Below are 17,500 nucleotides of genomic sequence, written 5' to 3'. Positions count from 1 at the left end.
CACATTGTGGATAAGAGATTCATTACAGACACATAAATGTGAATTTCCTGATATGCTCAGAAAACCAAGAATATGAATAAAAACGTTTAAGGAATATAAACATGAAATGATGTGAAATATTTTGATCCAGAAATAAGACTTGATCTTCCTCGAATATATTGGGTACGTGATTGTCTACTGCCTATAGAAGATTCACGAGGTACACTTGTAGGTAGTCGAACTTTTCTTAGGTGGCTAAAGTTTCATGAACAATTCACTGGTTGAGTAACGACTCCCAATTTATGGGCTCTGACCTTCATATGCCACAAGGAACGTTCGGATCTTAGTTCCAGAATTTCTAGCAAAGATCTTTCTTAAAGAAGATCAAAATGAATGTTAATAGTGATATTTTCACAAAAACATAAGTTTTTTCGTTAAAAGCATAGGATTAGCTCATTTTCTCTCAGACCATTTCAGCCTGTATCCATTGGAACGGGGTTTGTATACAGACACATGATTCAGTTACATATTCTGCAAGCCCGTAATTGCACGTCCTGTGAAATATTATCAGAATACTAATGGAACATTAAAAGGAAATGTAGAAACCTTTCAAAAATGGCGGAAATATGAGAGAAGCTGATGTGCCTTTGCTGAAAGGGAATTCAAATGAGACAGGAAGCAAGAGTCTCCAACAATTGAAAGAGTAAAAAAAAAAAAAAAACTACAGCATAAAGGAAGTGGAGTTAAATGAGGAGTTTTATTCAGCACTGTCTGGAAAACTCTGCCTCAGAGATCGAGAAAGCAAACAAACTTTTAAAGCTGAATAGATTTCTCTCTTCCTAAATGTCTGTTTCAGTCTGTTTTTCTTCTTATCCGCCTGTCTGCACGTGGATGGCATAGAAATGGAATAAAATAATGTTTCACGGTGTAGTTTTAAATGTCTGCATCATTGAAACTTGAGCGCAGTGATCGTGGGAAGAGATTCATTGAAGTAAATGGAGAAAAGAACCAGAAGCTGTGCATAAAATGCAGGCAATATCGAGGGTCTTTTCAAACGGAAAATGGCAAGTCATAGTCATTTAGAAAAGAAAAAGACAACCTCCTAAAAAAAAAAAAAAACGTAAAAGAAGTCTTGCTTTCCAGGGACTCAAATAGAACAAAACTAACATTTTTTTAAGCCTTTATTGCGAGTATATTTCCTCCTCTATTTTTGTTTTTTAACTTTGAGCTCTCCAAAACTGGTTTTACTCCCCTTCATAATCCTGTGATCCGTGATATCCAAAACCGTTTTTGTATATAAATGAAAAACAATAAATAATCCATATTGGTTCTCTTCGTCAGCTTTGTAATTTGACTTAAAAATATGAACATTTACTTGGCACTGTTGAAATATGCGATGACAGGTACAAGATTTGTGTTTCCGGTTTAGAATTTTTAGAATATTACTACAATTTTATATTCTTGTTTGATGAAGTACGTCAGTGTACTGCAGTGGATGACATGACGCGTTCGACCATCTAATATCACTTTAAAATTATTCCCTTAGCGTGAAAAGTTGCTTGCTTATTTAGCTCTTGTTGCGCTGACGAAGTAGAGGTTTTTACTGAATTTTTATGTTCCCAAAAATAGAAAAGACACAGAATGATCCTGATGCAAGGACCTCCCATAAGTAAGTGAAAAAAGTCAGCATAAAGCGTGTGGAGCTAAATGAAGACTTTATTCAGCTCCTTCTGGAAAACTTTGCCTCAAAGATCAAGAAGGGAAACTAACTTTTTAAGGTAAATAGGTTTCTCTCTTCCCGATCGACTGTTTGTTCTCTCTTTGGTTTTCTTCTTATCTGCCTATCTTGGTATGGCTGATGTTGAAGTAATATGATTCTTTCATCAGGTTGTGATGGAACTCTATATGAAAACAGATTCACTGAAACCAAGGGAGAAAAGAAACAGGACCTTTCACAAAATGCAGCAGTAATGACAGTCTTTTGATAGGCGAATGCAAAGTCATTTAGAAAATAAATATACAAGCGCCTAAAACAAGAAAAAAAGGAGGAAGACAAAAGCAGCAAAAATAAAATTTTTAAAACATTTAATGTCAGTAATTTTCCTGCTTTATTTTTGCTTTTATTTGCTCTCTCTCTCTCTCTCTCTCTCTCTCTCTCTCTCTCTCTCTCTCTCTCTCTCTCTCTCTCTCTCTCAAAGATGTTTTATTTCTATGCAAATCATTTGAACTTTGATTTCCAGATATTTTTGTATATATGACTGAATAAAAATCTTATTCGTATTGGTTTATTTTTATAATTTGGACTAAAAAAGAATAAACTTTAACCTGCCACTGCAGATGAAATCTACAGTGACAGATAAAAGTTTTCTGTTTTCAGCTATATATACATTTTTTACATGATATCAGCGCCATTTCATTTTTATTTGAAGTACGTCAGTGTACTGTGACAGACAGCATGAAGGCTCGAACATCAAATTTCTCTTTGATATTATTAACTTTGCATGAATGGCTGCTTGCTTATTTCGCTCTTGTTATACAGAGAAAATGCATTTGACAAATGTTCTCAAAAACACACAATATTTAGTGATCAAATGCTCACCTCTACCACACTTTTAGGTTCTTAAAAAAATGAGCTTAAGCGAAATTATATGATCTCGTTTGAAATAATGGGGATTCCCAAAATTGCACTGTCATTTAGTGTGTCCTTTTTATATTCCATTCTTGAAGGGTGTCGATTTGGCAAACCAAACTTGATGTACAAGGACCAACAAACGCTTTTTGCTATTTTTGTTATCCTGATTAGTTTTTGTTATTGCTTTCCTTTCTAGAGAAAGGAAGAAGATGAGGAAATGTTGAATAAACGCAATAAATGTGTGAATTTTGCTTTATTACACAGAAAACGTGATATATATATATATATATATATATATATATATATATATATATATATATATGTATATATATATTATATATTACTCGTATATATCATATCCATCTATATATATATATATATATATATATATATAGAGAGATAGAGAGAGAGAGAGAGAGAGAGAGAGAGAGAGAGAGAGAGAGAGAGAGAGAGAGAGAGAAGTCGGTAAAGATATGTTTTCTCTGTCATGTAGTCTGTAAATGATATGATTATGCTTTGAAAAGTCATAAGGACAGATCAGATTCATGCATATATATATATATATATATATATATATATATATATATATATATATATATATATATATATATATATGAGTGTGTGTGTGTGTTTAAGTTAATGTATACGATGTATAAAAGTTTGAAAATAAGCGTATGTATACTGGCCCCCGTAAATTAGTTTTGGGTCAAGGTTTTCATAATCGTGATTATCTTTGCATGTATAAAGGGAGAGAGAGAGGGAGAGAGAGAGAGAGAGAGAGAGAGAGAGAGAGAGAGAGAGAGGAGGCGCGTCCCTAATCACTCATTCCAGCGCTGTCCTGGAAGGAAACGAATCTGTCGCCTGGATGGATATATATTATTCAAGGCGACTCCAACATAGATCTTTGGCAAGGATGATATTTCACATCTTGTTTTGCTTATGAAGCCGAGCGGAAGCATTGGGCCCGTTCGAGTGCTACACGGTCATTTGTTATGTTCGTTGTCACTCTCCTGATCCCAGAGCGGCCTGCTGCTGCTGAGCGAGTTTGTACCTACCCCGTGGAGCTTTGGTACTCTTGAGTTATCACTCTCGCTCCTGCCTGGTTTCTTGTGTGCGCGCGTTTATTTATTCCTTTTTTTGCCATTCCTATTAAATTTTACCAAATGTCTTCATTTGTTTACTTATGTTTTTTTTTTTTTCTTTTCCTTTGCTAATAATTTTTTTACGCCAGATCACAGCTGTTGAAGGATTTTGATTTGACTGGTATGACTGCATGTCACCTTGTTCCAGGTCGTCCTGTGCTAGGCTGTAAAAAATAATTAGGGGGACTGGTGTAGACCTCTGGACTCTACAAATTAAAAGATGAGGTCGCGCGTAGCAGCAAGACTTCTCATTCTTTGGATGCTGAAGATAGAACAAAATTTCCATCTTTTAAAAATGATATGCCGTATGTGCATTAACGAAATTTATAAGCAAATTTACCTACTCCAAATATATGCTGAGACATTTTTTTTTTTAGTTCATTTCTTGTCTTTAGATTAACAATATTTATCTAGAATATACATATCCTACCTTCATGAAAATTTAATTTGGCGCCAACATTTCTTTTTTGAATAAGAAAAGACTCGACTTCTTATCTTGCTGACAGCAAGTTACTTATGTAAATGCCAAGTAAGATTTGAATTTTTTTTTATTGAAATCACTACATTATTTTCAGGGTTCAAATTTGGAGTGAAAATCCTCTGCTCCTCTGCCTCTGGCTCCCAATACTCCACTTATTTTTTCATCCATCAGTTCGTAATTTTTTTATTTTTTTATTTTATTTTAGTACTTTGTTTTTAGTGCACGGGACATTGCGCTACTGCTGACTAAGTATCTCTCTCTCTCTCTCTCTCTCTCTCTCTCTCTCTCTCTCTCTCTCTCTCATATACATAAGAAGACTTTTTTGATACTGAACAAACAAATTTTGCAGAATCTTCTTTGATTGTAGCCACACACACACACACACACACACACACACACACACACACACACACACACACACACACACACACACACACACACACACACACCAGCAAATAGAAGGGTGGGCACACAAATTTTCATCCTGAATCTGGTACAAGTCAGTGATATATTGGCTATTCTAGTTTTCTACTTGAAATGTTTTGGGTAATAAAATTTCTTAGGAGAAAAGAAAAAGAAGAACGACGATTCTTCCTGTGCGCTTTAAAAAGATTAAATAAACACTAACACAGAACATCATTGCAACACAATGCAAAGGAATCTAGTTTTGAGGAGGAAGTGCCATTTCCCATTCAAAGCTGGTGATCAACCATCAATTCATTTAGTCATATTCAGTTATACCATTGCAATTCGACGGCTGCCAATCATGGCAGATCGAATTCTATCATTTTCTGGCCCCACTAAATAGAAAATAAAATGCTAGATTATTGAGGATTTGTCAGCTAACAATATACGTTATTCACTGGTTTAGTTATTTAGCGATATTGTCAAAACAGGCTACAGGGATTCTTTGTTTCGCTTATATTTTGCAAAAATGTTCAAATGATCTCGTTTGGACAATATTCTGTTCATTTGAAACGCGTTTATTATTAAATTTCTTTATTCAAAGCAGCTCTTGTTTATATTTGGCACCGTTTGTGCATGTGCATAAATCAGCATTGATATTAATGAACTGTTTAATACTAGCCAAATATATCATATCAACATAAAAGAACGGTGATAGCACCCAGCGCTTTCACGTCATTAATCCTTTTAATCTATTTATCTCCCATAAATATCAAATTCTTTCTATGACAAAGTCAGGGAAAGTGATAAACACGCTCCAGTTATTTATGAAAATTATTTATGAAAATTCGGTGCATATCCGAATGCGGAATTTTCGTGATATCCTTCAACTCGTTTAGAGAAAGGTTGATACGAAATTCGAAATATATTACCAAATGGCGAATAAAAGAAAATTTTGCATTAGGAAAAGTAAGAACCAAAAGCGGGTTCCTTCCACCACAAGCAGTGGAAAATGGGCTTGTATGTTCGTGTTTCTTGTATCAAAAAATACACACACACACATACACATATTTATGTGTGTTTGTGTCCCAATATAGTTTTTTTACATCAGTATGTGCCTTAGTATAAAAGAAAAGGCAAAGACCATTTCATCATATCTTCTTGACCTGTTAAAGTGTGGATAACACCGATGTTGGTAACTTTGAAGATATCCCCGTCATTCACTCCACATAAAGATCAACAACATCACGTTGACCCCAATACATTAATTAGGTCAGTCTCCCCTCTCTTGCACGGACTATCCAGTTCTTGTTAAGCATTCATTTATCCCTTACGCCTCACTCAGAACTTCAATTTTTACATTCTACAATCATTTTACCAACGCAGTATCCTCCATTCTCTCCTTGTGACCAAACCATCTCAAAACTGTGATCCAGCATTTTCACCTGTGGCAACTCTTTGACTTTTTATAGGCGTGCAACGTTGAGTGGCACGTTTAGCATAGAGGTGTTGTTCTATGGGCTAATAAATCCCCCACAACAAATTGTCTACTTATCTATGCTTTCCTACCATTCACATGCTTCGTATGATTCATATACAACGTAATGAAATATGTGCAACAATATAATATCTATATATATATATATATATATACATATGTGTATATATACATATGTGTATATATATATATAAATATATATATATATATATATACATATATATATATCATCATATATATATATATATATATATATATATATATATATATATATATATATACATATATATATATGTATATATATATATATATATATATATATATATATATATATATATATATATATATATATATATATATATATATATATATATATATGCAGAAGCCAGGTACTATGTCGTACCTCTAAGTAAATGGGGATACAATCCACAATGAAGTAAAATCCTCTTGTAGTTTATAATATATATTCTTGTACAGGATTAAAGCTTTCGACCATCACCTGTGGTCTTGTTCACTAAAATGTGATATGTCACCTCAAGGAACTAACAAGTAAGAGCACAAACATTTGCAAAAACAACGGTTAGGTAACAAGCTAGTTTATATTATGAATGATCAGGCGGTTGAGCCCTCGTTCTTTCCAGAATTCGTTTTGATCTGCGTGGGGGAATGTTTCTATTGTCAACTGCTTGTTCTCTGCTGGTTGGGTGGTTTGTTGGAGAAATGACCTGAGTGGAGTAAACAGGAGAGGAGGCAGCATCGTTATTAGCACATATATTTCTAAAGTTTGAAATTTTCCCTTTTCTACATATCTCTTCACAAATAGCTGTATCTTCTGAAATACCCAGTAGTCCGCAAAGGGGTGGTCGTTTAATGAATTAACGCCCCTTCTACTACTCGTCTCAAAGTCCTGTCGTTACATGCAAAAACAACCTTTGTACCTTTAAAATTTATTGCGTGGTTTTTCTTCCATGTATGTTGCGCAATTGCACTGTATGAACTTCCCCTTCTGCAAGCAGCAACGTGTTCTTCCCTTCTCTTATCAATGGAACGTCCGCTTTCTCCCACGTAACATTCATTGCAATCACTGCAAGGTATTACATATACTCCTACATTCTCTCTATTACCCGGGTTATTTTTAATGAGTTTCTTCTTGATTGTACTGTTGTACTGAAAAACTATGTTGAAGCCGTTCTTTTTTCCTTTAAGCTGCCTAGAAAATTTATTAAGTATTATAAGGAAGAGCAAGTGATGCCTTAAAATCTACCTTTTCAGTTATATCGTGAGGGGCGTAAAACATCGATCTAGCTTTAGATTGAGACTGTAGTATAAAAAAACTTTGGGTAACACAGTTTAGTAAAACTATCCACCAAGAAATTTATTACGGCGTCAATGAACTGGGGATCACATATTCGGTATGCTCGAAAAAACAAATTGGTTAAAACGTTGTGCTTTACTTTAGGTTCATGATATGAAAAGTAATGAATATAAGTGTTTGTGTAGGTGTTCTTCCTATACACGCTGAATTTAAAGTCACTACTCACTGTGTCTCTATGAACTACCATATCTAGAAAGGGAAGCCTATTTTCCATTTCCTTTTCCACTGTAAATTTAATAGAGGGCAAAAAACCATTAAGCAACTCTAAAAACCTATGAAAGGTTTCCTCACCGTGTCTATAAACAATAAAAACATCATCTACATACCTAACCCAAATTTCAGGCTTGATGTCTTCCGGTAGTGTGTCAACGTAAACCTTTTCGAAAAATTCCATACATAAGTTAGCCAATGTAGGGGAGAGAGGTGAGCCCATCGAGGCATCTCTTGCTCTTCCTTATAATAGAGAACTTAATAAATTTTCTAGGCAGCTTAAAGGAAAAAGGAATGGCTTCAACATAGTTTTTCAGTACAACAGTACAATCAAGAAGAAACTCATTAAAAATAACCCGGGTAATAGAGAGAATGTAGGAGTATATGTAATACCTTGCAGTGATTGCAATGAATGTTACGTGGGAGAAAGCGGACGTTCCATTGAATCGAGAAAGGAAGAACACGTTGCTGCTTGCAGAAGGGGGAGTTCATACAGTGCAATTGCGCAACATACATGGGAGAAAAACCACGCAATAAATTTTAAAGGTACAAAGTTTGTTTTTGCATGTAACGACAGGACTTTGAGACGAGTAGTAGAAGGGGCGTTAATTTCATTAAACGAGACCTTTGCAGGAAATACTGGTATTTCAGAAAATACAGCTATTTGTGAAGAGATATGTAGAAAAGGGAAAATTTCAAGAGATATGTAGAAAAGGGAAAATTTCAAACTTTAGAAATATATGTGCCAATAACGATGCTGCCTCCTCTCCTGTTACTCCACTCAGGTCATTTCTCCAACAAACCACCCAACCAGCAGAGAACAAGCAGTTGACAATAGAAACATTCCCCCACGCAGATCAAAACGAATTCTGGAAAGAACGAGGGCTCAACCGCCTGATCATTCATAATATAAACTAGCTTGTTACCTAACCGTTGTTTTTGCAAATGTTTGTGCTCTTACTTGTTAGTTCCTTGAGGTGACATATCACATTTTAGTGAACAAGACCACAGGTGATGGTCGAAAGCTTTAATCCTGTACAAGAATATATATTATAAACTACAAGAGGATTTTACTTCATTGTGGATTGTATCCCCATATATATATATATATATAATATACTATAATATATATAATATAATATTTATATATCTATTATATACATATAATTATATCTATATATACATAAATATATTATTATATTTATATATAATTAATAATATATACTATACATATATAATATATATATACTTTATATATATTATTATAATAATATATCATACCTATCATATTAACTAGTATATAACGATATTATATATAATATATATATTAATTATAATATAATAATGTATAAGGAGGAAAACCACTAATTGGTAACGTAACCTACTTCGAAGAGTCCACCACAAACCGGCATTTCTACAGCTAAATCAAGTTAGTAGATCTAGGCTAACAAACTAAACTCTTAGATACAAAAATTGAGACTTTATATGCCCTAAAGAACTAACATGAAAAACAAGGAAATTAATTGGAAAATCCCAGAACCATGAAACACAATTACACCTCAAACATTCATCTTGATTAAAAAAACTGTCACTCACTGTCTTATTGTCAAAAAATTCATCATTATTTTCCCAAACAAAATTGTCAATTAGAGAATTCATTTTCTGTGTTGACAAACCGAATCCATCTTTAAAAGAAACCGCAATTCTCAGGTATAAAATGAAAAAAGAGTGGCTAAGTATTTAATAAAAATATTAAGTGCTTTCCACTGCACTTGAAGATTACAAGATTTTTCATGATCCTTTTTCACTATTTACCTTTTTGATGGATCTCCTGTGCTCCTCCCCTCGGGCTATTCTCACTATAGGTAGATTCTTTGATGAACCCTATGCTAAGGAGACGTTTGTTTGGCGGCCGCTGATTGGCTGGTACCGGGGGGTAAGCAGCTCCCAGCCAATCAGCGGCCGCCAAACAAATGTCTCGCAGGTATAGGCCTCACCCAAGAATCTGCATTAAGTGAACCAGCTATAGTAATCACTAAATTACGTTTCCACACGCCCTGATGGGTTTACGAATGCGCGCACGTTAGTCTTCTCACAGTTCTGATGTTCGTATGTACGAACACACTGAATTGTTCTGGAACCTTCCATGAACACGCCCTATTTGACGCACAAACAGACATACACAACTGCATTTTTCTGACGTCACGGTCACCTGACTCCACTGGGTCAAATGCGCACCCGCGCTCTCATCTCTGAAGTCCGACAGTTTTGTTTTTCCGTTTCACGACCCAAAGAATTTGCTGATCTTTTAAAGATTATCCATAACACTCGCGGCTGTGTTGCGGCATATTCCAATCTGTTGACGACAAAGTCCGTTGCGCCCTAATTTTAATTTTTATCGTTATTTTCGTGTGTAGTTAACATATACATACGTATAAATATATATATATATATATATATATTATATATATATATATATATATATATATATATATATATATACTATATATCGTCGGCGTTTCCTATGAAACCGTTGAATCGCACATTACGGGCAAAATGAGTTATTACTACCACAAAAACAAGCATGCTTTGATCTTTAATATCACAGACTTTCACATTTATATCTCAAGTGGTTTTCGACATATAAGATATCAGTAATTTCGCATATCGCCACTTAACACTAAATCAGTTTTCACAAAGTGACGAATGTTCGGTTCGTTACTTTGTGAAAACGTGAGGCTTCTCGAATGCGCACTTTGTTTTTCTTTTTTTTTCCCACAAAGTGCAGCATCGTTAATTAAAACCTTGGTTTTACTTTGTATGATAACTTTTAATATTCGCCATGATGATATTATACTGATTTATGTGGAACAACTTGTATCTGACTATCATAAACTATACGAAGTCTGCTGTTCTATTTTAGGAAAGATTTGATAATAGAAATATTGTGGAAATACACACACACACACACACACTCACACACACACACACACACACACACACACACACACACACACACATATATCATATATATATATAATATATATATATATATATATATATATATTATTCTTCTAAAGATCCAGAGAATTTGACCTTTAGTTGGGATGAAAAATCGTTGGAGCTGAAGAATTTGAAATTACTTGATAAAAAGAAGCTGAAAATTGGACTCCCAATCAAAATGTGGTGGTCATCAGACAGTAAATGGTGGAGAGGAGTTATACTTGATTTGGAAGAACAGCAGTCCAGCGTTTGTGCCCCAAACGGCAACAGTTCTGAGGATCCTGATAAAACACTATCATCAAAAAGAATCTTGAGAATGACAATTCTCCTATGGATGCTTCCGATATACTTGGTTCGAAATGTGATTCAATCAGTGATCCAGTGTATGTGCCGAACAGTGATGACTTTATAACCGTGGATGAAATATCACAAATTGGTGTAATTATGTGGCAGTGAAGGTTGCATGAGTGATGTGTTTGCAGCTTGTGCAAGATCCGAATGTCAAAAGCTACTTTATATTTTTCATTTTGAAAACAACGACAGTTGCAAAAATCACTATGTGATAATAAGTAAGAATTGTGATAAAGCGTGTGCAAATACGAGAATATCTTCGAAAAAGAAACTGTTTCTGATTCTGTTAGTGTAACATATCCTAAACAGTTGATGGATTTGTAAAACAACCAAGTGGAATGTCGCCATTAAAAAGGGATAACTTTTCAGAAAAAGAAAGGCTTCGTAAATTATTTTTATACGACAATTATATTATATTTATTATATGATAAACAAATAAATGTATATATATCTTACAACCCCAGCCTATATTTTAAGTATTTATATAAAACAAAATTTCAACCTTAGATTGGGTGTGTGACGAATATCCATTATTTCAAATAATAATGCCACCACAAAGTGACGAATAGATGTCGAATCGTTAACACTGTGATAATCAGTCAGTTTTCGCAAACTGACGAATATCTTTGATAAACATTATTAGGAAATTATTATGAATTTTGAAATTATTCAAACCCTGTTTGAAAGAGAAAGTCTTAAAATTATCAACTACCAAAATCAAACGTTTATCGACTAAATTACGTGATAAAGAGATGTTTTGAAATGAGAGAAATCTTTAAACGCATTCTACTAAAAGCAAGAATTTTGCCAGTTCGACGGTTTGGGGAAACGTCGACAATATATACATTTTTTGAAACGATGGAGTCTTTGCGAGTGTTAAAATGACATCCAGAAATATTTACCTCTAAACATCAAAGATTTTGTAATTATAAATCTTTTTGTGGAAATGAAAAATGGTGTATATTTGGTTATTCATACCGTGACTAGACTGTAATCATGGGCTTATACTATGTTGAGTATGTGCGTTATTTTTGCTTTTATCCATATATTGGTTACAGGAATTATATACATACTCACTAAAGATAATAAAGGGTAATAAAAAGAGCCATTTAGTTATCCAGTTGTTACCAAAAGTTGTTGCTGACCAATGATATTTCTGCAGGTCATTGAGAAGAAAAAAAAAATTTATTTTTGGCAAAATACATAAATCAATTGAATTTTTTTTCTGTTGTGAACAATATGTTAATTTTTCTTTTGGAGACTTGCCAGATGTAAAGGTAATTGCCAATGTCACCGAGAATGACAAAAGCTTTTATTTTATGGATGAGAGTTGATATTGCGAAATGTTAATGTTAAATCATAAACACCATTAGGGTTTCTGACAAGAACTTGTTGGGTATTGTCTTCAGTACTTCAACATAAATGATAGATTGGCTCAATATCCTTTTAAATATGAACGGTATAAAACTAAGAGAGTATTTTACCTTTTTAGAAGTAATTGTTCAGAAATGGCATCGTATTTTTCGTTTTGCATCTGGCGGTCACTTCATTCATTTTTTGTTAAAGTTATTAAGACAATCGAGATAAAAAAAAAAAAAAAAAAAAAAAAAAAAAAAAAAAAACAGACGAACGATGATGACAAAGCCTGGTAATCAGTATTCAGGAAGTGTCATTGTTGGTAGAACATCTTACTGTGAAACATTTATAAAATATCCATATGTGGAAAGAAGTGAACAACTTTATAGTGGAAAGATGCTTCATTAAAAGCCACCGAAGAAGAAGAAGAAGAAAAAGAAGAAGATATTGCTATGCGGTACATTTTTAAGGTCGTTAATAAGAGATATAATGGCAATAAATTGGTTTGTACACCAAAAGCTGAAGAAAACTGGCGGATGAATTTATGATTTTGTAACTCTTTTAAAAAAAAATATACAAAGTTCAGGAATGGAAAGCATCCACCAGCAATGATGGACCCCCTGTATCAACTAGGAGCGGAGGAAACAAAGCCTAATGAATGAAAATTGGAGGTCACAGCTAAATAGCAAAGGTGACTTCATTGTATGAGGAACTAAAGGGATACTGTCACTTTGTCTGTTGTGAAAAGAATATTCAACACGCTCATCAGCAGCTGAAGAACGACTGTGATAAAATGTTTACAGATGAACAAGTTGGACTTAGATAAGGCCGAATTTGTACTGAGCTAATGTTTTGTGTCAAATGCTGTGCATCAGTGTAAGAAATTAGGAATCCAACTCTGGAGGTTTTTGTCAATTACGAAAAGGCATAAGGTCTTACGTAAATATGGTATTCCAGTTTAATATGTAGTACTAACCGAAATTACCCTGAACGAAGCAGAACAGATGTACTGTTAATGATGGTGATGGTGATGGTGGCTTGTCAGGTGAATTTGCAATGAACAGCTTTCCCATTTAGTAGAATGTAATGTCGTATCTGGTGTTTGCAAATATGGAATTTATGATCGAAATATGGTTGGAAATGGAAGGAAAAGTTTGGATTCCAGTAAATATAGAAATTTGCCAGATTGACAACGCTTGTTCAAAAGAGCACATCTTATATCAACAATGAGACCCCGATCCAAGAAAAACAAGAAATGAGTTATGAGTTATTAGGATAAAGTAACATTGTGTACGGAGAAGAAATTGTCGAAGGTATTTTATACACAAGCTTTCAATACGGATATGACTTACTATATGCCAGTGAATGTATATCTGAATAATAATTTCAGTGAATGTGAATCTGAATGATAATTTCAGTGGATGTATATCTGAATAATAATTTCAGTTAATGTAAATCTGAATAATAATTTCAGTGGATGTATTATCTGAAAATATTATTTCAGAATATACATCCACTGAAATTATTATTCAGATATACATCCACTGAAATAATAATTCAGTATACATCCACTGAAATTATTATTCAGATTGCCATTAACTGAAATAATTATTCAGGTATACATCCACTGAAGTTATTATTCAGATATCATCCACTGAAATATTAATTTTCAGTGAATGTACAACTGGATAATAATTTCAGTGGATGTACATCTGAATAATAATTTCAGTGAATGTAAATCTGAATAATAATTTCAGTGAATGTATATCTGAATAATAATTTCAGTGAATGTATATCTGAATAATAATTTCAGTGAATGTACAACTGAATAATAATTTCAGTGTATGTACATCTGAATAATAATTTCAGTGAATGTAAATTAATCTGAAAATGTAACTTTTCAGTGAATGTAATATCTGAATCAATAATTTCATGTGAATGTATATTCTGAATAAAATTTAATTTCAGGTGAATGTATAATACTGAATCAATAATTTCAGTGAAATGTAAATCTGAATAATAATTTTCAGTGGATTGTACCATCTGAAGAATAATTTCAGTGAATGTAAATATCTGAATTAATAATTTCAAGTGGAATGTAATCTGAATAATAATTTCAGTTGAATGTAACATTCCTGAATAATGAATTCAAGAGAATGTTAAATCTGAATTAATAATTTCAAGTGGAATGTATATTCTGGAAATAATAATTTCAGTTGAATGCGGTACTGAATAAATAATTTCAGTGAATGTAAACTGAATAATTTAATTTCAGGTGGAATTGTATAATCTGGAATCAATAATTTCACGTGAATGTTAAATAATCTGAAATAATAATTTATTTCAGTGAATGTATATGCTGAATAATTAATTTTCAATGGATGTAAAATCTGAATAATTAATGTCAGTGAAATGTAAATCTGAATAAATTGTTCAGGTGAATGTTTATATCTGAATAATAATTTCAGTGGAATGTAACTCTGGAATAAATAAATCAGTAATGTATAATAACTTTGAATCAAAGTCAATTTCAGTGAATGTTTATATCTGAATAATAATTTCAGTGGAATTGTAAATCTGAAGGAATAATTTTCCAGGTGAATGTACCATCTTGAATTAATAATTTGCCAGTTGGAATGTATATCTGAATAATAATTTAATGCAGTAGAAATGTATATCTGAATTAATAATTTCAGTAGAATTGTTAAATCTGCAATAATAATTCAGTGAATGTAAATTCTGAATTAATAATTTTCAGGTGAATACATTGAATAATTTAATTTCAGTGAATGTCACTGCTGAAATACCTAATTTTTAGGTGAATGGTATTTATCCTGAATAAATAATTTAATTTCAGTGAATTCTAAATTCTTGAATAATAAATTTCAGTTGAATGTACATCTGAAATAATAAATTTCAGTGAATGTGTACATTTCTGAATTAAGTTAATTTCCATTTGGTATGTACATCTGAATAATAATTTGCAGTGAAAGTACATCTGAATAATAAATTTATTCATGTGAATGTAAATCTGAATAAAAAATTTTCAGTGAATGTTTAAATCGGAGTAATTAATTTCAGGTGAATGTTAAATCTGAATAATTAATTTCAGTGAATGTAACATTCTGAATAATAAATTTCAGTGGATTGTAAATTCTGATAATTAATTTCAAGTTTTGAGATTGAATTACATCTGGAATTAACATAATTTCAAGTTGGGGAATGTAAATCTGGAATTAATTAAATGTGCAGTGAATGTACATCTTGAAATAAATTTTGGCCAATTATCAGTGGATTGTAAATATGAATAATAATTTCAAGTGGAATTGTAAAATTCCTGAATAAATAATTTCAGTGGAAGTGTAAATTCTGACAATGCATTCCCAGGTGGTGTGAATCTGAACAATAATTTCAGTTGAATGTAAACATTCTGAATAGATAATTTCAACGTGAATGTTTAAATATCTGGAATTAATAATTTCAGATGAATGTAAATCTGAATAAATAATTTCAGTGAATGTAGTACATTCTGAATAATAATTTCAGTGAATGTATCAATCTGTAATTAATAATTTTTCGAACAGTGAATTGTAAAATCGATCTGGGATTAATAATTTTCAGTGAATTGTAAATTCTGGAAGTTAAAATAATTTCAGTGAATGTAGTAATCTTGAATAATGTTAATTTCAGTGATGTACATCTGCAATAATAATTTTCACGTTGGAATGTTAAATTCTGAATAAGTTAATTTCAGAATGTAAAATCGGAGTAATAATTTTCAGTGAAATGTTAAAATCTGAATAATTTAATTTCATGGAATGTTTAAAAACATCTGAATAAATAATTTCAGTGGAATGTAAATTCTGAACATAATAATTTCCAAGGGTGTAATGTTACATCTGAATCGAATTAATAATTTTTCAAGTGGATGGTAAAATTCTGAAATAATAATTTCAAGTGAATGTAGTAGATCTGAAAATTAATAATTTCAAGTGAATGTATATTCTGGAATAAATAATTTCAGTGAATGTAAATCTAGAATAATAATTTCATGAATGTAAGCTAATCTGGAACGTAATAATTTCAAGTGAATGTACAAATTTTCTGAAAATTAATTTAATATTCAAGTGAATGTAAATTCTTGAATTAATAATTTTTTCAATTTAACTGAAATCGGAAGTCTAAATTTCAGTGAAGGTAAAATCCTGAATAATTAAATTTAACCAGTGAATTGTACATCTGAATAAAATAATTTCAATGTGGATGTAAATCAATGGAAAATAATCAAATTTCCTCAGTGGAATGTAAACATCTGAAATAATAACTTTCAGTTGGATGTAAAATCTGAACAATAATTTAATTTCAGTGGATGTAAACAATCTGAAACAATAACTTTCAGTTGCGAATGTAAATCTGAAATAATGAATTTCTCAGTGGAATGTAAATTCTGAAATAATTAATTTCCAAGTGAAATGCCTAAATGATGAAATTAATATTAATTTCAGTGAATGTAAAATCCTGAATTAATAAATTTCACGTGGTATGTCAAACAGTTCTGAATTAATTAATTTCAGTGGTATGTAAACATCTGTAATAATAATTTATCATGTGGTGATTGAAATCTGAAGTAATAATTTATTCAGTGGAATCGGTAAACATCTGAATAATAATTTCAAGTGAAATGTAAACATCTGAATAATAATTTCAAGTGGAATGTAAACAATCTGAATAATAAATTTCAGTGGAATTTGTTAAATTGAATAAACCATAATTTCAGGGAATGTAAACCTGAAAATAATTTAATTTCAAATGAATGTACATCTCAATAATAATTTCAGTGGATGTAAATCTGAGTAATAATTTCAGTGAATGTAAATCTGAATAATAATTTCAGTTAATGTAAATCTGAATAATAATTTCAGTGAATGTAAATCTGGGTAATAATTTCAGTGGATGTAAATTTGAATAATAATTTCAGTGGATGTAAATCTGAATAATAATTTCAGTGAATGTACATCTGAATAATAATTTCAGTGGATGTAAATCTGAATAATAATTTCAGTGGATG

At 32.0% G+C, this 17,500-nt stretch overlaps 1 protein-coding gene across 1 annotated transcript in view; it reads right to left on the bottom strand.

Moving 5' to 3' along the window:
- The window catches only part of LOC135198668 (dipeptidase 1-like), a 285,537-nt gene that overhangs the window by 240,843 nt on the left and 27,194 nt on the right, over positions 1 to 17,500 (bottom strand). The gene's annotated exons all lie outside the window — the stretch shown is intronic.

Source organism: Macrobrachium nipponense, chromosome 23 (assembly GCF_015104395.2).
Source record: "Macrobrachium nipponense isolate FS-2020 chromosome 23, ASM1510439v2, whole genome shotgun sequence".
Lineage (NCBI taxonomy): Eukaryota > Metazoa > Arthropoda > Malacostraca > Decapoda > Palaemonidae > Macrobrachium > Macrobrachium nipponense.
The sequence above is the reverse complement of the archived record's forward strand: the minus strand, read 5'-3'. Positions and strand labels throughout refer to the sequence as shown.